General features: G+C 45.3%; 1 protein-coding gene and 2 long non-coding RNA genes across 3 annotated transcripts in view; 1 reads left to right on the top strand and 2 right to left on the bottom strand.

Annotated features, from left to right (window-relative positions):
- Positions 1-11,823: 11,823 nt before the first annotated feature.
- Positions 11,824-14,599, top strand: LOC122878850. Its single transcript, XR_006378558.1, has 4 exons — positions 11,824-12,097; positions 12,628-12,727; positions 13,038-13,332; positions 14,161-14,599. It is a non-coding gene; the product is annotated as an uncharacterized LOC122878850 (long non-coding RNA).
- An 8,147-nt stretch (positions 14,600-22,746) lies between these two features.
- Positions 22,747-25,421, bottom strand: LOC122878847. The gene is made up of 4 exons (XR_006378553.1): positions 24,601-25,421; positions 24,476-24,517; positions 23,849-24,371; positions 22,747-23,262 (listed from the first exon to the last, which is right to left on the bottom strand). It is a non-coding gene; the product is annotated as an uncharacterized LOC122878847 (long non-coding RNA).
- Positions 25,422-25,754: 333 nt separating this feature from the next.
- fat3a (FAT atypical cadherin 3a) overlaps positions 25,755-27,464 on the bottom strand; it is a 284,665-nt gene continuing 282,955 nt past the window's right edge. Inside the window, exon 32 of the transcript XR_006378547.1 lies at positions 25,755-27,053. The gene's annotated coding sequence lies outside the window, so the exon portion shown is untranslated. The remainder of the gene's footprint in view (positions 27,054-27,464) is intronic.

The raw sequence follows: 27,464 nt of genomic DNA, 5'->3' as shown, positions 1-27,464 counted from the left end.
GAGCACTCCTACTTTGGTAGCCTGTGATGTTCTGGATTGCTCGCCACATATCTTTGGTTTTGCTGGTGTTGAGGACTCTCTTCAATTTCTCCTGAAGTCTCCACTTTGCCTCCTTGATGCCAGCTTTTAGTCTCATATTGGCGGTGTTGTAAGCTTCCTTGTCACCTATCCAGAGCCCAAAAAGCTGCCTTTCGACCGAAAGACAGCTTTTTGCCCTCGCCTCTCCATTCATCCAGGCTTTTTGGTTGGGGAATGATTTTATTGTCTTTGTGATCACCACATCATCAACACATTTGCTGATGTATGATGTCACTGATGATGTATCAAGATTGATGTAGTTCTCCTGGGTCGTGGCATCTCTGAAAACTCAAAACAGTCCTATAGAGCTGCTGTAGCTGATTGGTCTGATTGACCAAAATGGGGGCGAGGGAGAGCTTTGTAGCTGCCAGGAATGTTTGTATAAACATTCACCTGGTGGGGGTGTGGAAATGCTGATGGAATTTAGGTAAAACAGTTCTGAGGTCTGTTTGATTAAAATCACCAGCTACAATAAAAATACTATCTGGTTGTTTTGTCATGTGATTGCTGATGACCTCATGCAGTTCCTGTAGTGCACTTTTTGAATTTGCAATTCGGGGAATGTAAACAGCAGCAACAAAAACACTGGTGAATTCTTTTGTCTATGGTTAAAATCTCAACATTAAAAACTCGACATCATAGCCTTAGGTCCAAGCTGGGTTAGCTTGGCTCTTATCCTGGCTCTCTTCCCCTGCTTCCTGGGATGATTGCACGGCTTGCAGTGACGATTGGTCTGGCTGGTCTGGCTGGGTGGTTGGAAGATGTCGTGGGCAGTAACCATCTCTGCACTTAATCCAATCCCTGTGCTCCGGTTTCTGACATTGGCAAGTATATATACGTGGTTCCACAGATAATATGTACTTCAGTAATAAAGGCGAAACAATAACAAATTAAAACAAAAATGTAGCAAAATCTGAAGGAAATTTGAATTTGGTGGCCACCACATCTGCACGCACTGCTGTCAAGTAGTGTGTGCAGATGGTCAATGTCTTGGTTTTTTACTCAGGTTAAGTGAAAGAGGAAAGAGGAAAGCTTTTCCAGACAGGTAAAGACATTTTGTCAAATTTTGAGGAGGAACCTTTCAATGTAAGTCAAAGGTACTATAGCGGAAGATGTCTTTAATCCATAAGGAATTGGTTGGGAGGGCAGATAACTTCCATTGCAGCACTATAAGACATCTGACCAATAAAGTCACAAATGCTACAGTATTGGAAAAATGATTTGGAATTACTTCTGTAGAAGAGGGAATTCAAACAATGTTTTTAAATGTGCATTGTGATTTGTGATGTATTTAGAATTTCTGATAGTGTTTCAGAATACTATTTCATACAAGAAACTATGTAAGGATGGATAAGCATGCATATTGAAAAGCCTGGCTGAAAAAAGCTATCTCTGGATGAATTTTATTCCATGATTGACACAGATACACAATGAATGAACTCTATGAAGAATATCATCCTCCTCAATGAAGCATACAAGACCTTCTCCCACCTGGACTTAATTTCTATCAGGGAATCATCTTGAATTGACTCGATTAGCTGAGATATCATTCTTTTAAGGAGAAGGAGTGGCTTCAAAAATGCATGACTTAGTGTAGGGTCTGGTAGAGTTGGGAAACTACTGACCTGCAGGTATCGAAAAAAGTGATTTTGAGATTGAAATGTTTCTACTACCTGCTGAAAAGATTTTTAAAAATGCTATAATTTTACAGGTCCTGCAATGTTCTGATGCCACCTGGTACAAAATCCACTGTCCATGGTAAATGGAGGAAATAGATGATTGGTATTGAGTGGGAAAGACATAGGGAGAGATGTGAAATTAAAACATTATATAATATGTATGTATTAAATTTTTTTTAAATTTGAACAAATTTTCAAATGTGTCTGTGAGATAAATCCCCAGATACTTACATGTTCCATTTACCACTTTAACACTAGAAGTGCCGGAATTCCATAACTACTAGAATAGAGTATGGGGGTGTCACGTAACGGCTCTAGCGCCGCGATGGCGCCATGATGGGGAAAATCGCCATATTGTGAGGCCACTTGTTCTGACGCGCCGACGAAGTTTTAGTCATGGGAAGAACCTGCTGTGTTGTTTGATGTAATGTAAGAAAAATAGACAACGGTCTTTCTTTTTATTGTTTTCCGGCCTGGAAACAAAATGAAGGGAGTCATCTGTCTGATGTAACAAAGCGGAGACGGATGGCCTGGATATCCGCCAAAAGACTTACGGACATACATTTCGCAGACATCCCAAGATCACTTAAAGTGTGTTCCAGGCATTTTCATTCAGGTAAGTGTATAAACCTCACTTAGCAAATGATTGTGTTCTCATTTTGTTCTGTTACCGAGAGGAGTAGTCATAGGTTCCTCTACATTTTGTAACTATGCCGTATTCTGTCGACATTGCGGCAAAGTGAGCAAGCTAAGTTAAGCTAGTTCAAATAAAGCGTGCTGAATGCATGTGATCAAAACAGAGCGCTATTTTTGATCACTGTGACTGAAGCACGAGAAATTCTTTTAATAACACTTAAATATGTTGCCACATGAGTTCAGTTGGAACTGAAAGCATAATATCTAGTATTAGTATCTAGTATGTTTTTTTTTTTACTTCAGATGCAAAAGCCTCTAAGTGCTGTCTGAAATTTTTTTCTAAAATGAGCATTTTTATCAAGCTCATATGTTTATGTTCAGTTATTTAACTTTAATGACAATGACCTATTAATTGCCATTAAAGTGAAATTACTGAACCTAAAGATATGAGCTTGAAAAAAATGCTCATTTTAGAAGAACATTTGAGATGGCACTTAGAGGCTTTTGCATCTGAAGTCTTCATATTAATTAAATAAATAAAAATAAATAAATAAATATTACATTATAACACAACATGTAGTATTGTATAATATTACATATATTATTTCCACTGTTGATTGCAATAATTTGTTTCAATGTGGATACTTTTGTCTTCCCAAAGGTAAACCAGCATATGAGATGGACGAGTCTCATTCAGACTGGGCTCCAACCCTGCACCTGGGTCACTCTGAAGTCACGGCCACAGTGTTATATCGGCATGGCCGCAGACAACATAAACACTGTTTGAGAGAATCAGAGGGAGGAGGCCAAAGTGGACAAAACAACATGAATGAAGATGAGAGAGATTGAGTCCAAGAACATGCAGAAGCTGCAGAAGAAGAGGGATATGTGGATCAAGCAGAGGCAGGAGCTATGGAAGAGGAGGAATATAGTGAACAGACAGAAACAGACAAACCAGTAGCTAAGAGACTTAGAGTAGAATGCCAGTTCTGTGAGCAAAGCAGTGCAGAACTAACCCGTGTTTTGCAGGAAAATAGGGAGCTTAGGTCTGAGTTGAACAAGTTAAAGATGGATGAAGAGTTTTTCAGAGATAATACAGAGAAGGTACGATATTATACAGGACTTCCATGTTTTGCAATTTTGTTGTCAATGTTTGCTACAGTTAAGCCCTTCCTGTTTCAAAGAAGCTGTCACAATTTCAAATGGTTTTACTTGCACTCAATCGTCTAAGGCTTGATCTTCTAATCCAGCATCTTTCACACATTTTTAATGTGCCACGCAGAACTCTTTCTGCTACCTTTGCCGACACCATCGACGTGCTGTATGCATGCCTTTCTCCCTTGTTGTACTGGCCTGAGACACTGTTTACAAGCTACAATGCCACATAAATGATGCTTAAGCATCTGACAAGCATGTAAACCAAGAATTGTGGATTTCTTAACAAACTGTTGCCTGGTGATTTAGTGTTAGCGGACCAAGGCTTTGATATTAAAGACAGTGTGGGAATGATGTGCGCGGAAGTTAAAACTCCTGCATTCACTAAAAGCAGATGTCAACTCAATACTAAGGATGTGGAAGACACACGTGCTATAGCACACCTTAGGATACACGCAGAAAGGGTAATAGGTAGCTTGCACAATAGGTACACACTATTACATAACACAATACCAATTAGTTTGTTGCTTCCCTGTAAGGATGAAGAATTTACCCTTCTTGATAAGATTGTTAATGTTTGCTGTATTCTAGTTAACGTGTCCAAGTGTTGTAAGGCCAGATGAAACCAAAAAATGTGCATGCTGAATGGTAAAAAGACCCCAGGAGAAATGTTTGTTTTCTATTTGGTGTGTGTGAATGTGTGGTACCCTCCTGAGATTGAACATGTTTGTATTTTTTGTGGGGGTGTGTGTACCTGCCTTAGAATGAACATGGTATGCTATTTGTACATGAAATACTTCAGATGACAATTTGATAATTAAAAACTTATATTTAAAAAAAAAAAATCTCCTGCAAAGTGCACTGTTTAGTTTCTTGTTCTTCTTGTGTTGAACTACTTTGAAACACTAAACTAACAAAAGTTACAAAAGTAACAAACTAATACTCTTTGAGTCAAGTATAACACTTTAAAACACTTAAAAAAAACCCTCTTAACTGAGTAGGCCTAAGTGCAATTCTTTCATAAACAACAGCCACTTCTTTACTACTGCTCTTTTTCATTTGGAACATGAGGCTGCATGTCCTTTGAGTAATATTTTGCCACAAGTTCTGGGACGCACACTTTCTTGAAGAATGCTTTTTTTAGACAAGGTTCCCAGAAATCCTGGTCTGGAAAGGCACGCACCACAGTGAAATTGTTTTCAGTCCAAACGACAAGATCACAGTGATTTGATTGGGTGACATAAATCTGTGTCTGGATCTGTGTGTAGAAGCGGTGGTCTCTTTTTAACTGAAGGTTGTTTGAGGACAACTGGAGACAAAAGTCTTTGTCCTGGCCAATGCCTGTTGGATGCTGCAGGACCGATATTTGTAAGGACATTTCACCTCCAGGTAGCCCTTTCCACAGCTGTGTAGGCCTTTCTAGCATCCCCCTCATGACTGATACCCCATCTGGTTTGGACAGTTGATATTGTGTGCTGTGCGTGTGGGTAACACACCTGCTTCAAAACTGTGTGGGGTGGCCTCTCCAGAAAGGTGGCATATACAGCATGCATTTTTGACGCTGTAATCATACCACGCAGACGACAGATGTTGTTGCCTGGTGTACTGCTCTACAGCTGCTGCCTGCTCGTCCGTCACACATACAGCATTCATGTTCTTCTCACAGGCCAGCAGGACAGCAGACAGGTCACTGGCATCTATGCTTTCATCATACAGGGATTTTGCCAGGCATGGAGGTAAAGCAGAGGATGGTGCAGCAGTGTGTATTGTGCATAGTACGTCTCCATCCCTGACAAACCAATGGCCTTGCTATGGTGCAGTAACGTATCAAGTAGTGGTGATAAATCTTCAAGATTACCTGGAGGAGTTTTCAGTTTTTGTCCCCGACTCCTTATGACTGGTGCTGTGGACTGTGTATTTATTCACTGGTCTAATGTCTTCCTTTGTGCAACTGAGGAGGTGTAGTCGATCCTATATCCTATATCCACTTCTGGGTGAATCTTGCTCAAGTTGCTAGGCAAAACCCAGTATGCTGGCACATCAGTGACCGTCTTTGTGCCGTGAATTCGAACTGTTGCCTCCAACTTAAACAAGAGAGCACCAACATGAGTACAGGTCTCAGCTACTCCTGTGGGCACAATGGGCACAATGGGCACACTCCATCTTCCCAGCACTGCTCACAATGACCCAGGGCTTTAGAGGAGGCTCATTTAATCTCTGTGAGTGCATAACCTGTGTACATACAGAACAACAGTAAATGAAAAGAACAGGTGTGTGTGTGTATATATGTCACAGACACGCCAGGCTCCACCTCATCTCAGCCACACCGTTCCTCCTCACCAGAATACTAATCACCTGCACCTGTGACTCAACACACACCTGGTGGCAATTAGCCACTCCTCTCCATTATAAAACTCCACTCTTCACCTCAGTCAGTGTCCGGTCTCGTTCGCTAGAAGGACAGAGCTACGCCTCCTACCTTCAGTTTACCACGGACTCTACTACGACGCTAGTCATTGTTCTCAGTCATCCAAGAGCTGCTAACCTTCACTCGACTCCAGTCTCCTGTGGGTAACAGTGTTCACCCGGCTCCGGAGTGTCTTCCGTCACCTGTGTGTGTGACTCCAGTTCCCGTCGCCTCGTGTGCAGCTATCCAGCTCCTGCACTTCACTCCCATCAGTGATCCAAGGGTATCTTCTTTGCTCTTACAAACTCTATTATTATCTCTGTAATCAATAAACCCTCGAAATCACCTTACCTGTGTCTCCGGGTTGGTCTGTTCCGTAACAGAAGACCGGACCGAAACAACAGGATTGCAACATGAGTGCCACGGACCCCTTCCAGGAGCTGGTGGAGATCCTACGCCGTGGCCTCAATGCTCCACCATCTTCCACGTCCTCCTCCACTGCTTCCGCTTCCGCTCCCGTCACTCCAGCAGTTCCGCATTGTTCCAGCCCCATGGCCAAACCAGCGCCCTTCTCTGGCTTGGCGGAGGACAGCAATGGATTCATTTTGCAGTGTACCCTGGTCCTGGAGATGCAATCGCCCTTATATCCCACTGAACGCTCCAAGATTGCCTTCGTTATATCCCAGCTGCAAGGGAGAGCGTTGCAGTCGGCAGAGTCCATCTGGTCACAAGATGGATCCGTCACCCAGTCTCTGACGAGTTTCCTAGATCACTTCCGCGAGGTATTCGGTCGACCCGCCGGTGACTTCTCAGCTGGTGAGAAATTATACCAGCTAAAGCAAGGTCAGCGGTCTATCCAGGACTACGCCCTGGAATTCCGAACCCTCGCGGCAGCAAGCGGTTGGAATGAGCAATCCCTCATCACCACCTTCCGTCAGGGATTGGAGCCCCGCGTACGATTGCATCTGGTAGCATACGAAGACACCATCGGCCTAGAAAGGTTTATCCAGTTAGCCATTAGGGTGGCTACTCGTATGCGGACATGTTGGGTGGAACACCAGGATCATCCACCACACACTCACCATCCCCGTCAGCTAGAAAAACATCGCTCTCCAGAACCTGAGCCCGAACCCATGCAGTTAGACTCCAACCATTTAACCCAGGCGGAGCGGCAGAGACGGCTGACCCACAGGTTGTGTCTGTACTGTGGAGCCTCAGGACATAACAGGGCCACCTGTCCCGTGAGACCACCTAAACCTATGGTGAGTGCAATTATTCAGAGTCTCCCATGTAGTAAGCCTTTGTCTACAAGAATCATCCTGGTTACACCTACTCTATCCCTTCCAGTACAAGCCCTCATCGACTCCAGGTCAGCCGGCAATTTCATCTCTGGCGCCCTCTGCCGGCAACTAAAGATCAAGACTTCCTCACGTCTACCAGTTACCGAATCACTGCCATAACCGGGAAATCAATCAGCCGTCGTGGGGTTCAGAAGGCTACGGTTCCCATCACCCTCCAGGTAGGGGTACTACATGAAGAACAACTGCATTTAATGGTTCTGGAGGGATCGACTGCTGAGGTTATCTTGGGGCGGCCCTGGTTGGAGCAACATGACCCCATCATTTCCTGGACTACAGGAGAAGTGCTGAAATGGGGCAAGTCCTGTTATCCTGGCTGTTTCCCGCGGCTGCCACGACCATCCTCGTATAACTCCCAGAGTCTTCCCCTGTGTGCTACGTCCATTGAAAGTCCTAAGGAGAAACAGTCAGTGGACATTCCGGCTTGCTATGCCGCATATCAAGATGTTTTCTGTCCAAAGAGAGCCTCCCAGTTACCCCCGCATCGGCCATGGGACTGTGCAATTGATCTCCTACCGGGTGAACCAGTGCCCAAGGGTAGAATCTATCCATTGTCCCTACCAGAACAACAAGCCATGGGTGAGTATATTGAGGAGGCCCTAGCCCAGGGGTATATCAGACCATCCACTTCTCCAGCAGCCTCAAGTTTCTTCTTTGTGGCCAAGAAGGACGGAGGCTTGCGGCCCTGCATAGATTATAGAACACTCAATCGGATTACAGTCAAGTTCCGTTACCCACTTCCGCTCGTCCCTGCTGCACTGGAACAACTTCGCGGTGCCACCATCTACACCAAGTTAGACCTCCGCAGCGCCTACAACCTGATACGGATACGGGAGGGAGACGAATGGAAAACAGCCTTCGTAACACCCACCGGCCATTATGAGTATCTCGTCATGCCCTACGGTCTGGCTAACGCCCCTTCCGTCTTCCAGGACTTCATCCATGAGGTGCTCAGGGATTTCCTTCACAAATTCGCCATAGTATACATCGACGACATCCTGATCTACTCCCGTGGACGCAGGAGGACCATCGCCATCACGCTATGGGAGGTCCTCGAGCGCCACGGCCATCAGCTCTTCCTCAAGGCTGAGAAGTGCGAGTTCCATCGATCCTCCGTGCAGTTCCTTGGTTACGTCATCAGGAGCAGTGGCATCCAGATGGACGAAGGGAAAGTGGAGGCCATCAGGAATTGGCCCACTCCAACTACGATAAAGGAACTACAACGATTCCTGGGGTTCGCTAACTTCTACCGCCGCTTCATTCTGGACTACAGCAAGATAGTCCACCCTTTGACCAGTCTCCTTCACAACAAGCCCAAGTCTCTGTCCTGGCCACAAGCAGCGCAAGAAGCTTTCGACCTCCTCAAGAGAGCATTCACCAGTGCACCGCTCCTCACCCATCCAGACCCCGAGAAACCCTTCACAGTCGAGGTGGACGCCTCTACTACAGGGGTAGGAGCGGTACTCTCGCAACTACAGGGAGATCCAGCCAAACTCCACCCATGTGCTTTCTTCTCTCGGAAACTCAACCCGGCGGAGAGAAACTATGACATCGGTGACCGTGAACTACTAGCCGTGAAGTTGGCACTAGAGGAATGGAGACATTGGTTGGAGGGTGCTCAACATCCATTCACTGTGTTAACAGATCACAAGAACCTAGAGTATCTCAAGAGAGCCAAACGTCTCAACCCGCGCCAGGCACGCTGGGCCTTGGCAGAATGTCTCTTCAACCAGGTCTTTAGATACTTTGGGATACCGGAAGACATCGTTTCAGATAGAGGTCCACAATTCATCTCCCGGATTTGGAGGGCCTTCTTCTCGCTCCTGGGTGTGACCATCAGCCTCTCCTCTGGTTACCATCCCCAAAGCAATGGCCAGACGGAGAGGAAGATTCAGGATATTGGGCGTTTTCTACGTACCTTCTGCCATGGCCATCAGAACTCTTGGAACCAGTTCCTGGGCTGGGCCGAGTACGCACAAAACTCGCTACGTCAACCATCTACTGGACTCACTCCCTTCCAGTGCGTGCTCGGTTACCAGCCTCCTCTCTTTCCATGGTCTGGGGAGCCGTCAGAGGTCCCTTCCGTGGACTACTGGTTCCGAGAGAGCGAGAGGGTCTGGGACGCAGCTCATCGGCAACTCAGAAGAGCACTCTGCAGGCGCAGGCTGACGGCCGACCGTAGGAGATCCACCACTCCAACGTACCAACCTGGCCAGAAGGTCTGGCTATCCACCCGCGATATCAGGATGCGCCTGCCCTGCAACAAGCTCAGTCCCAGATTCATTGGTCCCTTTACCATAACAGAACAAATCAATCCGGTGACATTCAAGCTTCAGTTACCACCACAATACAAGATTCATCCAACCTTCCACGTATCTCTGCTTAAACCTTTCTATCCCTCTGTCTCCGTCTCTACAGAGCCTGGCGATTCGGCAGATCCCCCCTTACCGCTAATCGTAGAGGATGGAGCCGCTTACCAGGTCAGTGAGATCTTGGACTCCCGACGCCGTGGTGGTCTTCTGGAGTATCTGGTGGACTGGGAGGGCTACGGTCCGGAGGAAAGATCATGGATTCCCCGACATGACATCCTCGATCCCTCCTTGTTGACTGAATTCCACGCTCACCATCCGGACTGACCGGCCCCCCGAGGAAGGGGAAGACCACCGCGACGTCGGGGTCCTCGGTCCTCAGGAGCGGACCGTGAAGGGGGGGGTACTGTCACAGACACGCCAGGCTCCACCTCATCTCAGCCACACCGTTCCTCCTCACCAAAATACTAATCACCTGCACCTGTGACTCAACACACACCTGGTGGCAATTAGCCACTCCTCTCCATTATAAAACTCCACTCTTCACCTCAGTCAGTGTCCGGTCTCGTTCGCTAGAAGGACAGAGCTACGCCTCCTACCTTCAGTTTACCACGGACTCTACTACGACGCTAGTCATTGTTCTCAGTCATCCAAGAGCTGCTAACCTTCACTCGACTCCAGTCTCCTGTGGGTAACAGTGTTCACCCGGCTCCGGAGTGTCTTCCGTCACCTGTGTGTGTGACTCCAGTTCCCGTCGCCTCGTGTGCAGCTATCCAGCTCCTGCACTTCACTCCCATCAGTGATCCAAGGGACGGTATCTTCTTTGCTCTTACAAACTCTATTATTATCTCTGTAATCAATAAACCCTCGAAATCACCTTACCTGTGTCTCCGGGTTGGTCTGTTCCGTAACAATGTATACACACACCATTATCCTCCTGACTACCAGGATAAAATGGATGAATTTAGTATTTTGTCAGGTCATTACATTGTTTAGAGCATAAGAAAAAAATGTAAAAATTATATTTTATTCATATGTTATGTCATATCCTGTGTAGAGGATATCAGGACTTTAAAAAGTCCTGTTTTTAAAAAAATAAAAAGACATGAATAGACATGAAAAGGCAAATCAGTGGGATTTTTGTTTTAATCACAAATCAGTTTTAATTTTTTTATACCAAACTTTATATAAAGATGATTCTCAACAATGTTATGAAAGACATTTTTAAAAACCATTTTTCTTAATACAAAATGTGTGTAAAATGGCCATAAACAAGTTTTCCCATTATATATATATGAGAGTAATAATTAGCAAGATTTTCATAATAATATCTAATATTTAAGAAGTTTAGGAATTTTGATATATAATGTTTTCTCTATTCATTTGTTGTGTCTCCCAAAAGTCCTGGTGTCCTCTATTGGACTTGACGTATGAAATTGACGCCCTGTTTCATAACAGAAGGTCATATTTTGATTTGAAATCCCACAACAGTTTCCTGAGATGCTGATTTAAGTACAAAATATTATCATATTTCCATAAGGGTGTTACACTTGATCACTAAATTAATGTCATCCATTTTTAAAGACCAAGGAGAGGGAGAGGCCATGGTGAAACATCCAATCATTTGTTATCTCTGAAAAGCCCTGAACATGCTCTGTACAGGAGCATGGACATCCAGACTTAAAACTGTAATGTCTCAGAGAAATCGAAAAACATAATGTCCATAAAACACCATAGCTGGTAGTCAGGAGGATATTATATAAATCTGATTAAATATTGTGTAAAGATGCGTGTTTCACTAATCACAGGTAGGTAAGTAAGATCACACCTTTGTACGAACGACAGTGTTTTCACAGCTCGGTGGTTTGTAGGCTTCCAAGTCATGGACCCAGCCATTTGTAAATTGAACGTGGGCTTCCATAGATTTAAAATTACGAAACTGATCCTCAGTATAAGCACTCACACCTCAGACTAAATATACAAAAATATCTGGAAATGTCAGAGGAGGTAAATCGTCGGGGTCTCGACTTCATTCTTTTGCAAGCACCTCATACGGATCCAGATTTCCGATCAATCCCATCTTTTCCAGGTACCGTTTTCTTGGGTCCGGTAGAAGTTTGTCTCTGTATAGTACCTTTCGTTCTTAATTTTTATTCAGGTTGTAAACCCCGTCAAATATTGTCTCCGTCATTTCACAGAATTGTTTTATCCTTTGGAACAGTACGTCCTGCCTGAAAGAACACTTTAGAACCTAAGAGCTCCAGTACCACCGGCTCCAAGCAACTCCGCGGCACCTGACGGACCTCAGGCGGGCAGCCCCTTATCCCAGAGAGGACCGGTTTTGAGAAATCCCCCAGTTGCGGGACGAAAACGGATCTGGAGAAGTCAAGTTGAACCCCAGCGGCGACAGAGACAACCCAGCAACAGCAGCAGCAGCGGCTCAGAGTCAGAGAGTGCATAATTAAGCTACACGCAGTAAGTTTTTAAAAATGTTCAGTCATATTCAATCAACGCTTGTTTTTGTTGTTTTGTTGTTCAATACACACTCTTTTTTACTTTCTTATTCTTTCTTAAGTAAAAACTTGCTTGTTTACACTCATTCAGGCGGTTAGAGTAGATTCTCTTTTCATATGGTAATTTACGCGAATGACATCCTCTCTCTCTCACTCACACACACATCACACATCCGAAGAAGTATTCGGATAATTCATATTACCCCGTAGATGCTTGACATATTTTTCAAAATATTGTAGAAGTTTACAGTAGTTTATTTAAAATGCTTAATTTTTAAAATGCTGTTTTACTGTTTCTTTCCTCTTGCTCTCTCTCTCTCTCCATCTCTCTCTCTCACTGTTCAATACACAGACAGAATGGTATCGAATAATTCATTTTTGTTTAATAATTTTAAGCCTATATAATCTTTTAAAAATTATGTTTCAATATTGTGACCATGACACACACACACACACACACACACTATGGCTAATCTCTGTTTCTCTCCCCAGGGAACAGGAGCCAGTCCAATAGACAAAGACCATGCAGACGGTGTTGTCAAAATTCATGAGACTACCTTTTTCCTCTTGTCTGAAGCATACTGGATTACGAGTAAGACCTGATCTGAATGTAGCCATCAGTGGTTTATAATTTTAACAATGAGGATATTTGTACAACATTGAATCATTCTTTGTGATTTGTAGCCTTTAAGATAGAGGATGTTAGTTTTTAAGATGTTGATGTTTTATCCTTTAAGATAGACAATGTTGATTTTTACCATTTGAGATAGAAGATGGTATTTTGTTTAAGATGTTTATGTCGTAATGCATGATCACTGAACCCAAAATGCAGAACACAACAGAACAGAGCTGGGTATCTTTGCAACAGATTTATTTAGAAGTAGTGCTTAATATCTGTGCAGAAGTCAGACGTAGTTCACCGTTGCCCCCGAGGACTCAACCAGTCCAGGTCGAGGAAGAAGTGGCGAAGTTCCGGATGGAGACCGAGGGGACAGGTTCTGGTTTGGCAGGCTTAGTGGATTTGAGCTGAACTGGCCAGGCAGCGGACCCGTGGAGATAGTTGGTTGAACCCGATTGGCGGCAGGCTCCGGAGGTGAGGTTGGCAGGGCAGACGAAGCAGCTGGCTCGTGTAGCGTGGCAGTGGGTGGAGAGATAAGCTTGGCAGAGGTTCGAGGACAGACTGTGGCTAAGATCACAGTGAGTAACTATGAGTGACAGAGACAGATTCAAGTTACTACAAGTCAAAAAGCGCATAATGAACTAATCACTTATCTGGGGTCGAGGTAGGAGCCGTTACGTGGGTTTCGTACAAGAGTACAGAGACGATCTGACACTGGTAGTGTGGAAGAGCCTGGTAGATATGCAGTGGAGAGTGATGAGTGATTGATGACAGGTGTGCCGGTCCAGAACGAACACACACACATGCACACACAGTAATGAACAAGGGACAGCCAGGAAACACAAGGAGGGGAAAACATACTGGAGCTCACAGGGATCAGGGGGGACATAGAGGCTAACTATGACAGTTTAAGGGTGAATCATTTAAGTGATTGTGATTTTTTTGTCCCTAGAGATATTTGTACGATGTTGATTGCTATGGGTGAATCATTCAGGCGATTGTGATTTTTTATCATTTGAGATAGAAGATGCTTTTTGTAAGTTGTCTTTTTGACTTTTTATGGGATCATGCATGAAAACATACCAATAGGCCTTAGGCAGTTACAGGCATCAGATGAGGAAAACCACAATCTTCAGGCTTTATCAGACGAACTAAACCAAAACCCTCGGAACGATTTGAATGAACCTGTGCCGTTACAGCATGCAATAAACAAACTGAATGAAACCCTCTCCAGCTCTGAACCAACCCAGATCAATTCTCAGACCCCCTGGCTGTCAGTGTTTAACTGGTCTTGCTGAACTTGAACGCTCACAAACGGCGCAATGTACGTGCAGCTACGTTGAAATATTGGTGGCTTTACAGGATGAACTCAACAAACTAAACAAAAAACCCCTCTGTGTCCCCAGATCTCCTGAGCGCCTCAACGAAAAAAGAAGAAAGAGATTCCCTCCTCCTCCTCCAACAGCGTAGTCGATTACGCCTTATATTACCATGGTACATTGAAAAGTGTAGATGACTTGTTAAAAAATGCCTTCTCGCAAGCAAGATGTCAAGACGTGATACAGTTGGAGTTGAGGGGTGAGCATCTGCATAGTAACGTCTAAGTTATCTTACAGGGTGATGACGATGTCACAAATCTGTCTGGTTTTGAAAAACTCCTGCTTTGCATTGTACAATCAAACTGGACCTTTATGTCAGACGGTGAACTAGAAGTGATTGCACAGGTGGTCCATAACACTCGTGGTGGCGGTAAAAGAATGTTGGAAAAAATGTTAAACATTAAATCATTATCGTTAAAAAGAAAACGTTTTTTTCTGTACGTCGTACAAAACCCTGAAAATCAGTTGTGTTTCGCTACCTGTGTGGCTCATCTGATGCATCCCAATCTCACTGATACGGAAAGCGTTGAGCGCAGCAAAAAGATACAGAATGGGGTGAGTTTGACCAACCAGACCGCAGTCACCTTTAATGACATCCTGAAATTTGAATGGGCTTTGTACTGCAAAATTGGAATGTTTTATAGAAGTGATGACGATTGAAGCCTCTGTAAATTCCAGACCGATTACCTGAGATGAGACAAAACGCTAATTTTGTTTCTCTTCCAAACTCACTACTACGGCATTAAAAATCTCAAAGTCTTTTTAGGATAGCCATACGTGTGCGAGTCATGCCGAGCTCATTGCTCTGTTTGCTTTGACCCCACCTGTACTGTTTGCAGTGACTGTAACCAGACGTGTCGCTCACTTTTCTGTTTGAGCAAACACAAAGAGCCTATAGAGAGAGCTGGGGCTCAAAAACACGTCAGTATTTGCGAGCTGTATAAAAAATGTAAAAAAAAATGCACAAGATTGTACTACACAGCAATGAACGGTGACGGTAAACGACATAAGTGCATTACAGGAGACCTTTGTTCAAAAACACGATGTTTATTGCACACAATGCCAAAGGTTTTGATAGCTACCTCCTCCACGCCATGATCAAGCAGGGTTTAAAACCTTTGGTCATTATGCAGGGAACCAAAGTCGTTTGTTTTACGGATCAAGATTTCTATCAAAAATGCATTGATTCACTGTCCTTTCTTTCCATGTGTTTAGCCATGTGTAAAGCACTTGTTTTCAACCTCAAGGGTACTGCCTTTGAAGAGTTGCATGCCGTCTGTGAGGCGAAATTACAGCCATTACAGTCTGTTCATGGAGTCAAAGTGATCTTCATGAGAGAGCATACATGGACGAAGATGAAAAAATCCCTTCGGGGGTTGAAGGATTTTTCTAGAACTTTTTCTTAAAATGGGTACCCCTGCAACTTCAGACTCACACACTGAAAAAAGCATGTCTCTTCCTCTTCTACCGCAACTACAAAGCACTGAATGATCTCCGATTCTGAGAAAAGCCATGTCTCTCCCTTGTATTCTCGACCTGGGAGCCCGGATACCATCGAGACCCCTGCGGCAGCACCATCCGAGGCCAAGACCCCTTTTACGCTACGACCAACCGGTTTTGCTATGCATCATGAACCTAGCTGGTGGCGCAAGCACCAAGAGGAGGGTGGGAATGCGACGATCCCTTCACCACCTCGCTGTCAATCTACTCCGTGGAGGAGGAGTCCCATGGATGCGATCCCAGAGGAGAACCCTGCAACAGCGTCGCAGGAGCTTGATACAGCTCCACAGGAGCTTGATACAGCTCCTGAAGCAGCAGCACCACTGCACGTTGGGAGCCCTACCCTCGATACAACACCCCCACCTTCACCGCCGGGGACCCCTGACTGGATTCTACCTCCTCCAACACTATCTCCCTCCCCTCTGACTGGCCCTCTTCTTCTTCTTCTTCTTCTTTGGTATCCTCAACTCTAAGCGCCTCACCACCCCCCTCTCCCAAGAAAGAAGACAAACCTGACGGGGTGCTCTCTGACCTATTTCTGAACACAGTGAGAGCCGCGGTGGTTCGCCTGTTGAGCAAGGTTCTGACCGTGTACAGATCTGAAACCTGTAACGGCTGTCAAATTGATCACCCAAGCCAGCTACAACACGAATGTCTGTTTGAGATGCCAGATTATTTCTTCCATCTGCACTATGATGAGTTGACGAAACGGCTTTGGACGGATCGTTTCATCAGGGCCATTCAACGGGTGCTTCAGGCACGCCATATCCACGTGTCTGCATACAGAGTCCACGGCGCTTCCAAGGCCTTTCTTCATAACCTCAAAAAGACAAGACGCATCGGAGAGAAATTGGAGAAGATGTACGATGCTCTGATCGGTCAAGACGAGAAAAAGATTGAGCTGATGAACTATGTTGCAGACTTTTGGAAGGGAATTGAGTGATTAAAAAAATGGGTAATTACTGCAGTCTGTTACGAACAGACCAACCGGAGACAAGGGTAAGGATACTGAGAGTTTATTATACACACAGCAGGAATATGGTGGAGAGAAGATACTGTCCCTTTCCTTACTGATGGTAGTGGTGTGTGGCCACAGGGGCGCCACACACCGAAGACGGGGAACACACAGGAGCTCCGGACACAGGAGACAGACGGGAGCCAGGGTCAGGAGCGGCCCACTCTGGTGAGACGAGACAGACTAGAGCCAGGAGTTTGAGTGGCACGATGTGGATACCGCAGATTGATCGAAGCTGGGGTTCGGAGTTCTTGGGGTAAATTCCAATAATCGTTGTGGTGAGTCCGTGATGCATATACTTGTAGACCGCTATGATCTGTTCTTAGTATAAACGAGACCGACACTAACTGAGCTGAAGAGCTGGGTTTTATGGGGAGTAGAGTGACTGATTAAGTGCAGGTGTGTAATGGTTGACAGGTGTTGGGAATTAGTACTCCGGTGAGGGAGTGCGGTGTGGCTGTGATGAGGTGGAGCCTGGCGTGTCTGTAACAGTACCCCCTCACGGTCCGCTCCTGAGGACCGGGAACCCCGACGTCGCGCGGCCGCCCTCTCTTCCTCGGGGCTGGATGATCCGGATGATCTGCGTGGAATTCCGCCAGAAGAGAAGGGTCGAGAATGTCATGTCGGGAACCCATGACCTCTCCTCTGGACCGCACCCCTCCCAATCCACCAGATATTCCAGAAGGCCACCACGGCGCCGGGAGTCCAAGACCTCGCGGACCTGGTAAGCGGTACCATCCTCTAAGAGAAGCGGTAAGGGGGCATCTGTCGTTTCGCCAGGCTCTGTGGAGACAGGAACAGAAGGATAAAATGGTTTCAGTAATGAGACATGGAAAGTAGGATGGATTTTGTACTGGGCTGGTAACTGGAGTTTATATGTGACAGGGTTGATCTGTTCGATTATGGTAAAGGGGCCAATGAATCTGGGACTTAGCTTTCTGCAGGGCAGGCGCATCCTGATGTCGCGAGTGGATAACCAGACCTTCTGGCCGGGTAGGTATCTTGGAGTGGTGGATCTCCTAAGATCGGCCGTCAGCCTGCGCCTGCAGAGTGCTCTCCGTAGTTGATGATGAGCTGCGCCCCAGACCCTCTCGCTCTCTCGGAACCAGTGATCCACAGCTGGAACTTCTGAGGGTTCCCAGACCATGGGAAGAGAGGGGGCTGGTAACCGAGCACGCACTGGAAGGGAGTGAGTCCAGTGGATGGTTGACGTAGGGGAGTTCTGGGCGTACTCGGCCCAGCCCAGGTACTGGTTCCAAGAGTCCTGGTGGTCATGGCAGAAGGTACGTAAGAAACGCCCAATGTCCTGAATCTTCCTCTCCGTCTGACCGTTGCTCTGAGGATGGTAGCCAGAGGAGAGGCTGACGGTCACACCCAGGAGGAAAAGAAGGCTTTCCAGAACCGGGAGATGAATTGTGGCCCTCGATCAGAAACTATATCCTCCGGTAACCCGTAGTACCGAAAGACATGGTTAAAGATGCATTCGGCAGTCTCCATAGCCGTGGGCAGTCCTCGAAGTGGGATGAGGCGGCAGGACTTCGAGAACCGGTCCACGACTACAAGGACACAGGTGTGATTGTCTGAAGGAGGGAGATCTGTGATGAAGTCCACCCCCAGGTGTGACCAGGGTCTGTTGGGCGTCGCCAGGGGACAGAGTTTGCCTGCGGGAAGATGACGTGGAGATTTAGATATGGCACATTCTGTACAACCCTGGACGTACCTTCTCATCCTCGCCATGCTTGGCCACCAGAAGCGTTCCCGTAGCAGCGAGAGGGTTCCATTGGCCCCTGGGTGACCAGTGCCCAACGAGGTATGAGAAGTATGGATGAGTTGATTACGCTGGAGTCTCGGGCGTACTGTAGACCGGGGGGACAGCCCGGCGGAGTACTGGTGGAGACATTGGAGGAGGGAACTGAGTTCTCGGACCATAGTATGGGATTGACGAACACGTGCTGAGGTATAATGGGTTCAGGGTCATCTGTAGTGATCTCGGGAGCGTGTAGCCGGGACAAAGCATCTGCCTTGATGTTCTTTGAACCGGGACGGTAAGAGATCTGGAAATGGAATCTGGTAAAAAACAAAGCCCAACGTGCCTGGCGGGGGTTAAGACGTTTGGCCTGTTTAATATACTCCAGATTTTTATGATCAGTTAGAACCGTAAAGGGGTGCTGGGCGCCCTCCAACCAATGCCTCCATTCCTCTAAGGCCAACTTCACGGCCAGCAGTTCTCGGTCACCGATGTCGTAGTTCATCTCCGCCGGGCTGAGTTTCCGGGAAAAGAAAGCACATGGGTGGAGTTTAGCTGGGTTACCATGAGGTTGGGATAGCACCGCTCCTACCCCAGTCGTAGAGGCGTCTACTTCGACTGTAAATGGTTTTTCTGGATCTGGATGAGTAAGGAGCGGTGCGCTGGAGAAGGTCCTCTTGAGGAGGTCAAAAGCTTCTTGAGCAGCTGGTGGCCAGGACAGAGACTTGGGCTTATTATGTAGGAGGTTGGTTAAGGGATGGACTATCCTGCTGTAATTGCGGATGAAGCGACGGTAAAAGTTTGCGAACCCCAGAAATCGTTGCAGTTCCTTTACCGTAGTTGGTGTGGGCCAATTCCGGATAGAATCCACCTTCCCCTCGTCCATCTGGATGCCACTACCACTGATGACATAACCAAGGAACTGCACAGTAGTCTGATGGAATTCGCACTTCTCAGCTTTGAGAAAGAGGTGATGACTTCTCAGGCGTTCTAGGACCTCCGCAACATGTAGGAGATGATCCTCTGGGCTCCGGGAGTAGATCAGTATGTCGTCTATGTACACGATTACGAATTTGTGAAGGAACTCCCGGAGTACCTCATGAATGAAGTCCTGGAAGACGGAGGGGGCGTTGGCCAGACCGTAGGGCATTACCAGGTACTCATAATGGCCCGTAGGTGTCACGAATGCCGTCTTCCATTCGTCCCCCTCACGTATTCGGATCAGGTTGTAGGCGCTGCGGAGGTCCAACTTGGTGTAGATAGTGGCACCGCGTAGTTGTTCCAGCGCAGCAGGGACAAGGGGAAGTGGATACCGGAACTTGACTGTGATCTTGTTGAGGGCTCGATAATCCACACAGGGCCGCAAGCCTCCATCCTTTTTGGCCACGAAGAAGAAGCTTGAGGCTGCTGGAGAAGTGGACGGTCTGATGTAACCCTGAGCGAGGGCTTCCTCGATGTACTCCCCCATGGCTTTCTGTTCCGGAATGGACAACGGATAGATCTTTCCATGGGGCACTGGTTCACCCGGGATGAGGTCTATTGCGCAGTCCCATGGCCGGTGCAGTGGCAACTGAGAGGCTCTCTTAGGGCAGAAGACATCCTTATAGGCGGAATAACATGGCGGAATCTCCACTGACTGCTTCTCTCTGGGACTTTCGACGGATGTGGTGCACAAGTGGAGACTCTGAAGGCGGGCTGTCGATGGTTTGGGTCGGCGAGGGAAGCAGCCAGGGAAACAGGACTGACCCCATTTCAGGACTTCTCCTGTAGCCCAAGAAACGATGGGGTCGTGGTGTTCCAACCATGGGCGCCCTAAGATTACCTCTACAGTTGAACCCTCCAGAACCATTAAACGCTGTTGTTCCTCATGCAGCAGGCCTACCCGGATGGTGACAGGATAGGTAGCCCTCTGTATGCCACGGCGACTGATGGATTTTCCAGTTATGGCTCGGACTTGGTAACTGGTGGGAGTGACGGACGTCTTGATGCCAAGCTGACGGCAGAGGGAACCGGAGATGAAATTGCCGGCTGACCCGGAATCAATGAGGGCTTGTACTGGAACGGACACATTATGGGTCACCAGAGTTATTTCAGTAGACAGGGGTTTACTGCAAGGGAGACTAGGAAGAATTACACTCACCATGGGACGTGGTGGTCTCACTGGACAGGTGGCCCTATTATGTCCAGAAGCTCCACAGTACAGGCACAGTCCTCGGGTCAGCCGCCTCTGCCGCTCCGTCGGGGTTAGATGATAAGAGTCCAACTGCATGGGTTCGGATTCAGGTTCTGGAGGGCGGAGTTTCTCTGGCTGACGGAGGTTGCGTGTGAGTGATGGCTGGTCCTGGTGTTCTGGGTAACACGTCTGCATACGAGTAGCCACCCGAATGGCTAACTGGATAAACCGCTTCGAGGCCGATGGTGTCCTCGTATGCAGCGAGATGCAATCTGACCCGGGTTCCAATCCCTGACGGAAGGTGGTAATAAGGGACTGCTCGCTTCCATCCACTAGCTGCCGCGAGGGTTCGGAATTCCAGGGCGTAGTCCTGGATCGACCACTGACCTTGTTTCAATTGATATAATTTCTCTCCGGCCGAGGAGTCTCCAGCTGGTCTTCCGAACACCTCGCGGAAGTGCTCCAGGAAACTCGTCAGGGATTGAGTGACTGAACCGTTCTGAGACCAGATAGATTCGCCCACTGCAACGCTCTCCCTGTAGCTGAGAGATGACGAAAGCCACTTTTGAGCGTTCAGTGGGGTACAGGGAGGATTGCATCTCCAGGACCAGGGAACATTGTAGAATGAATCCGTTGCAATCCTCCGCCAGGCCAGAGAATGGCGCTGGTTTGGCCATGGGACTGGGACATGGCGGAACTGCTGGAGTGACCGAAGCGGAAGCGGAAGCATCGGAGGTGGAGGTAGATGGCGATGAAGCGATGAGACCCCGGCGTAGAATCTCCAGTAACTCCTGTACTGGATCGGTGGTACTCATGCTGAGTATAGTTGTCTTTTTAAGGTCCGGTCTTCTGTTACGAACAGACCAACCGGAGACAAGGGTAAGGATACTGAGAGTTTATTATACACACAGCAGGAATATGGTGGAGAGAAGATACTGTCCCTTTCCTTACTGATGGTAGTGGTGTGTGGCCACAGGGGCGCCACACACCGAAGACGGGGAACACACAGGAGCTCCGGACACAGGAGACAGACGGGAGCCAGGGTCAGGAGCGGCCCACTCTGGTGAGACGAGACAGACTAGAGCCAGGAGTTTGAGTGGCACGATGTGGATACCGCAGATTGATCGAAGCTGGGGTTCGGAGTTCTTGGGGGGTAAATTCCAATAATCGTTGTGGTGAGTCCGTGATGCATATACTTGTAGACCGCTATGATCTGTTCTTAGTATAAACGAGACCGGACACTAACTGAGCTGAAGAGCTGGGTTTTATGGGGAGTAGAGTGACTGATTAAGTGCAGGTGTGTAATGGTTGACAGGTGTTGGGAATTAGTACTCCGGTGAGGGAGTGCGGTGTGGCTGTGATGAGGTGGAGCCTGGCGTGTCTGTAACACAGTCAGACACCTGTAGGCTGCGGTGAAAGCGACTATAAAAACTGTTTGGTAGCGGGATACAACGGTCTCGGTAAGACCACTGAACCAAAGCCACTTTGTCATTGACGAAGGAGAAGTACTTGACTTTATATTTTTCAGAAAACATGAGGTTACGCATCCGCAAAGTTGTATTATAATAAACGCTGTAGTCTACTATTCCATCTGCGTTAAGAGGGGGTGGAAAGTTTAACAACTGTCTGATTTGATCATTTGCAAATCGGCTTCACCGCACAATGCTTGGTTGTGGTGAAATACGAGCACCTCCTTGCTGCACAGGAGAACTGGGTATGCTGAGATCGATATGGTTTGTGGGTCTGAGGGTCTGATATAGTGGGACTTTGTTCGAGTTGGACATTATTTATTCTGATTGTTTCGTCTAGTGATGATTCATTCTCTAACTGTTCAAGGTTAGTGAGAGCTTGATTTAAAGCAAGGTGAGGATCTACCGGCTGTTTGGAGCTGTTAGATGTAGTGGCTGTGTCGTTTTCGTTCAAATCATTTTCAGTTAAATCATTTTGAAAACCCGACTCATTCTGAAGATTTTGTGCTACTGAGTCTGCTAAACTCTCTAACAATTCAAAAGCTACTAGTGTGTGTTGATCCATGACCTAATAAAAATCAAACACTTTTAAAAACTGTCAGGTTCAAAACACCTAGAACATTTAAATCATATACAAGGAAAGAAAGCCAAAGACATTAATTTGGTTTTACTCATGAGGAGAGCAAGCATAGATGCATTCAGTTACATCTCCTACTCACTCTGAAGTGCATCTATGCAGCCTCCTCTCTTTATTCAGTTTAGGGAGTTTTCCCTGTTACATAGTTTGCTAAGGAGTGGGGGAAGTGCATACTGCTACATAAAAAACAAAGCGGTGTTGTCAGGTTTATCTCGTGAGAGCGGCCTTAAGATCAACCACATCTCCTCAGACCATCTGGTGCGGGCAGGGAGTGATTCCTGTTTTCTCACAGCACAAGGTTAATAACACACACACACAGCACTTAGCTGAACTTTATAGCGAGCTACTGAGAATAAAACATAAATGGCATAACTTATATACATTTTGTTCCAACAAAAACCTTAAATCAACATCATTGCAATTTATCCACATGATAAAAATCACCGTCAGAAATTAGGTGTACACAGTGACAATTTTTAAACTGTTTCAGACAGATGAGCCAAAAGGCTCTAGACATCAGATCCATTTGCTGGCATGTAGTTCTGCAACACTGAGGGCACCTGGATGGTCTGGACCTGGGTCTGTTTGCTGGAGACAAAAAAGAAAGTAAGAAACAAAAAGAAGATCTCATAAACTCAACAGCCCCCTTAAGGTTGGTATGTAAACAGACAGCCCTACCGCATATGTGTGTGTGTGTGTGTGTGTGTGTGAGAGAGAGAGAGAGAGTCTGTGTATATGTGTGTGTGTGTGTGTGTGTGTGTGTCTCACAACTTGTTGTGAAGACAAGGGTAAGGACTAACAACAGCTGTTTTTACTTTAAGAGAGACTGATGAGAATAACAAATGCAAAACCCCTAGAATTTCATATTTATAGCAGCTTATTCCTATATTACAAAACACCAAGATAATACTTATGAGAAACACTATAACTCAACCAACGACAATAATAGCTTATAACAGCACACAGTCAAATATACCTTATAAGAAAATTACATTTTAAAGCACAAACTATTTAATTTCACATGTACAAAACCTTCCGTGTTTGCTTATGATGTAAAATAAGCAAAAAGGAAGGTACATTTTGTTCCTTGCTGGGTAATTATTACATTTATATGGCGTGATTGAATTGTCTCCCAATGCACTGTAAAACAATTTAAAAAAGCAAATAGACTTACAGCGTGCCAATGGAAATCCTTCGCTGGAAGCCCTGCGGGATCTCAGGTGTGGATTCTCAGAACTGGAACTGGTTCTCCTGTGGTTGCGACCCGATGAGAATCCTGATCTCTGTCCACTGGTTGACGCCTAGACCTCTCCACAGCCATCAGCGGTTGATTAGTGGTTGAGACAGACTCCTGGTGAAATGGCGGTTGTTCTTCAAAATTTTGATGCGGTATCACATCCCCCGGATCTCCTCCGGTTAACCGGACAGCCTCTAGAGAATGTTTAATGTTTTGACCGCCTGTGGCATTCCCAGTTGTGTCTTCCTGTGGCTGTGATGATGGCGATAGCCCTTCTTGGAAATATTGGTCCAAACCCGCCCCACAGATCTAGCATGAGTTTTTGATAAATATTCTGTGTAAGTTTTAGGTAAAAAAAAAAAAAAATGTAGCAACTCACTGGGTAATACCACGTCCTCTGAATGCACAGATGAGTCAGTATCAGATGAGGTCTCGGATGTTGAGATGTCAGTTGATGACTCTGAAAGATATAATTTATAATCATGGTAGGAAATAAAAGTCTTAGTCAGATATATAAGTCTAATATTTCTGTATTAAAAATACACAATGTAGACCTGTACTTACCAGACTCCTCTGCTTGAAGGTTCAGCCCTCCGTTTAGAGTCACTGCAAAGAATGAAAAATTTCCTATGTTTCTGCCTAAAGGTTTAAACGCATAAAATATAGTTTTAAAGATATTGGTAATTTACCAGTTGCTTGAGCCATTTTTAGTTGTCAGATGTCAGAAGTCTTCCTGCTCTCTGCGTCTCACTTTGATATCTGTCTTTCAGTAGGTACCCCTGTCTTTATAGGATGCCTATGTGAAAACAAGGGTTGACCTCTTGACCTTCTGGCTCCTCTGTGTGTGTGTGGGTGTGTGTTTGGTGTGTATTTGGTGCAGAGATTAGCCTCTGAGATTTAACTTATTTCTTTTACTTCTTTTTCTCATCATTTATGATGTTTATTGTACAAATCTCACACATGGAGCTTCACACAGAAACTTCAAGTACATTTGACATCTGGCTCTGCGTTAAAGACAGTAATTGTAATTATATGCCATGGACATCTTTATGGTTATATTTACCCCATGTGAGGAGTTTCACATGCCAATTTCAAACTGCCTTCACAGATGATTGAGCAGCAAGGAATCTTTAGAAAGAGCAGCAGACTTTAGGTCTTTTAGAGGGATACAGGAGGTTTTGACAATTGAGAAACATCATGGACATCTTTATGGTTATATTTACCCTGTATGAGGAGTTTCACACACCAATTTCAAACTGCCTTCACAGATGGCTGACCTTTAGGGGGTGATGGTATTACGGAGGAAATCTGATACCCTCATTCCACAGGATCTGCTCATGCCACAGGAGCTGCAAGAGATGCTGCTCATGCAGGCTATTGCTAACCACAGATCAAAGTCTGCTCAGGAGCTGTAAGAGAATGCCGCATGTTGACATTCATCAACCGATATATGGACATTTATTCAGCTTAAAAACTTTAATCATTTTATATTTTAGTTCACATTTTCACAAAATCATTGCCTGACGCAAGCTCCTCCTAACCCTTTTCCCCTTTTCCCATTGGCTAACCCTCCCATTGGGTCACGCCACCTACATCTTTCCAATTTATTCACATCTCACTCTGCACCAAGACAACAGAGAAGGACGTGTTTTTTTATCCTGAAAGATTAGATTTTACAGATGGTAAATTTGTAAATTATTTTTATACTTTTGATACTATTGATTTCACTTAAATGATTGAATTATTTAATCATATTATTTCATTTACAGGGTTTTTTTTCATTCCCTCCAATTCACTCCTGCTCAGCACGCATGTTATGCTCCTTCAGGCCCATTATACATCCCATTGCATCAATCAATCACACCTCGGTCTGTTGCTGTGAGTCAGTGATAATGGTCACCTCTCGACATATAATAATTGATATTACACAGTCTCTTATTGTCCACATTCACATCAAACAGCCCGACAATAAAACCCAAATTACATATCTACAAAGTCTGCATTTTAACAGCCTAGTTATGTACACGTACAGAGATTTAAACACAAACACACATCTTTTACAAGACAAAAATCAGTCAGATTATAGTAAAGTACAGTGATGATTTGAAGCAGTCGGTTAACCTTGACTTCTTGTCTGCAGACATGGCGAAGATGCTACAAAGTAACAGAAAACACTGGAATGCAGTGCCCCTAATAATGTGTCTGCTCCGCATGGACATTAAACAGAGCAAAGCTGATAGAAACCAAATAAAATATAGGCATCAGCTCAGGCTCACAGCATAATGCAGCTGGTGCGTATCAGATATATTTTTTGCCTAAGATTTTCAGCTCTGCAGTGGCATTGTGTCCTTTATAATGTTTTTTCACCTTGAATAAACAATTACAAGGAAATGCCGCCAGCAAGGCCTGTAGGATTTCGGAATATGGCACAAAGTTTCATCAAAAACATCAGAACAAGCCAACTCCAAATCTCTAGTGCAACATAAATAAAACAATTCCACAAAACAAAACGGCTGATACTAAGAGTGGCTGTGGTTACGAATATACACATTTAGGTTTTCTATCTCAACATTTAACTATCTTTTTTTAAATCTAAAAACAAACGATTTTCTAAGGATCGCGTGTTAATTATGTCATTTTGACAAGATAACAATGTTTTTGTGGTGCTCATATTTATTTCCAAGACTGTTATCCAGTTGTGGATGAGGTATTCAGCTCATTTTCTTAACTAGAAAATGTCAATAGAAAAATGCTCCATCACAATTAAAAGTCCAGCAAAATGGAGCAGAGCATTAATTTAGGCTGAAGTCAAACTTGCATTAGCTGGTTGGCATCAGCTGTTTAATGCATGCTTCAAAATAACTGGCTCATTCATCAGCTGTGTGGCTGCCAGCTTACTAGTAACAACCAGTCGTTTTCATACAGGTGTAGAGTGTGGCCATTGTAACCTGACACCTCACTATTACGCTGCTGACAGCCTAATGCCAACCTTGCTGCATCTCCCTCCATAACCTCAACCTCCTTATGTGCTACGTTTTTTGTATTGTTGATTTAACTAAGATTTAATGTTCATGTTTATGAAGCGGGAATTAGTTCTCCAGCAGAATCCTTGTTGCCACTCGGATGTGAGAATTATATATACCTGTACAATATATATACCTGTACATATATACAGTATCCTATACTGTATAAATATACTGTAAATATGTTTTGTTTGCATAATATTAATCTGCAAACTAACTTGCAACTAAATATGGCAAATCATGTAGTGGAGTAGAAAGAGCAATATTTACCTCTGACGTGTGATGATGCAGAAGTATAAAGCTGCATACAATGAAAATACTCGCGTATAGTACAAGTCCCTCAAAATTGAACTTAACTAAAGTACTTGAGAAATTGTACTTACTTTCACCACTGCAGCTGATAACATTTGCTAATGCGATAAGACAACAATAAGTTAGTCTTGATTTCAAACCTGCGCTGAAATTTTATCCCTCTTCTGTTCAGTCTGAAATAGAGTTGGTTAGGCAATGAAAGTCGATAGCCGGTTATC

Source organism: Siniperca chuatsi, linkage group LG7 (assembly GCF_020085105.1).
Source record: "Siniperca chuatsi isolate FFG_IHB_CAS linkage group LG7, ASM2008510v1, whole genome shotgun sequence".
Lineage (NCBI taxonomy): Eukaryota > Metazoa > Chordata > Actinopteri > Centrarchiformes > Sinipercidae > Siniperca > Siniperca chuatsi.
The sequence above is the reverse complement of the archived record's forward strand: the minus strand, read 5'-3'. Positions and strand labels throughout refer to the sequence as shown.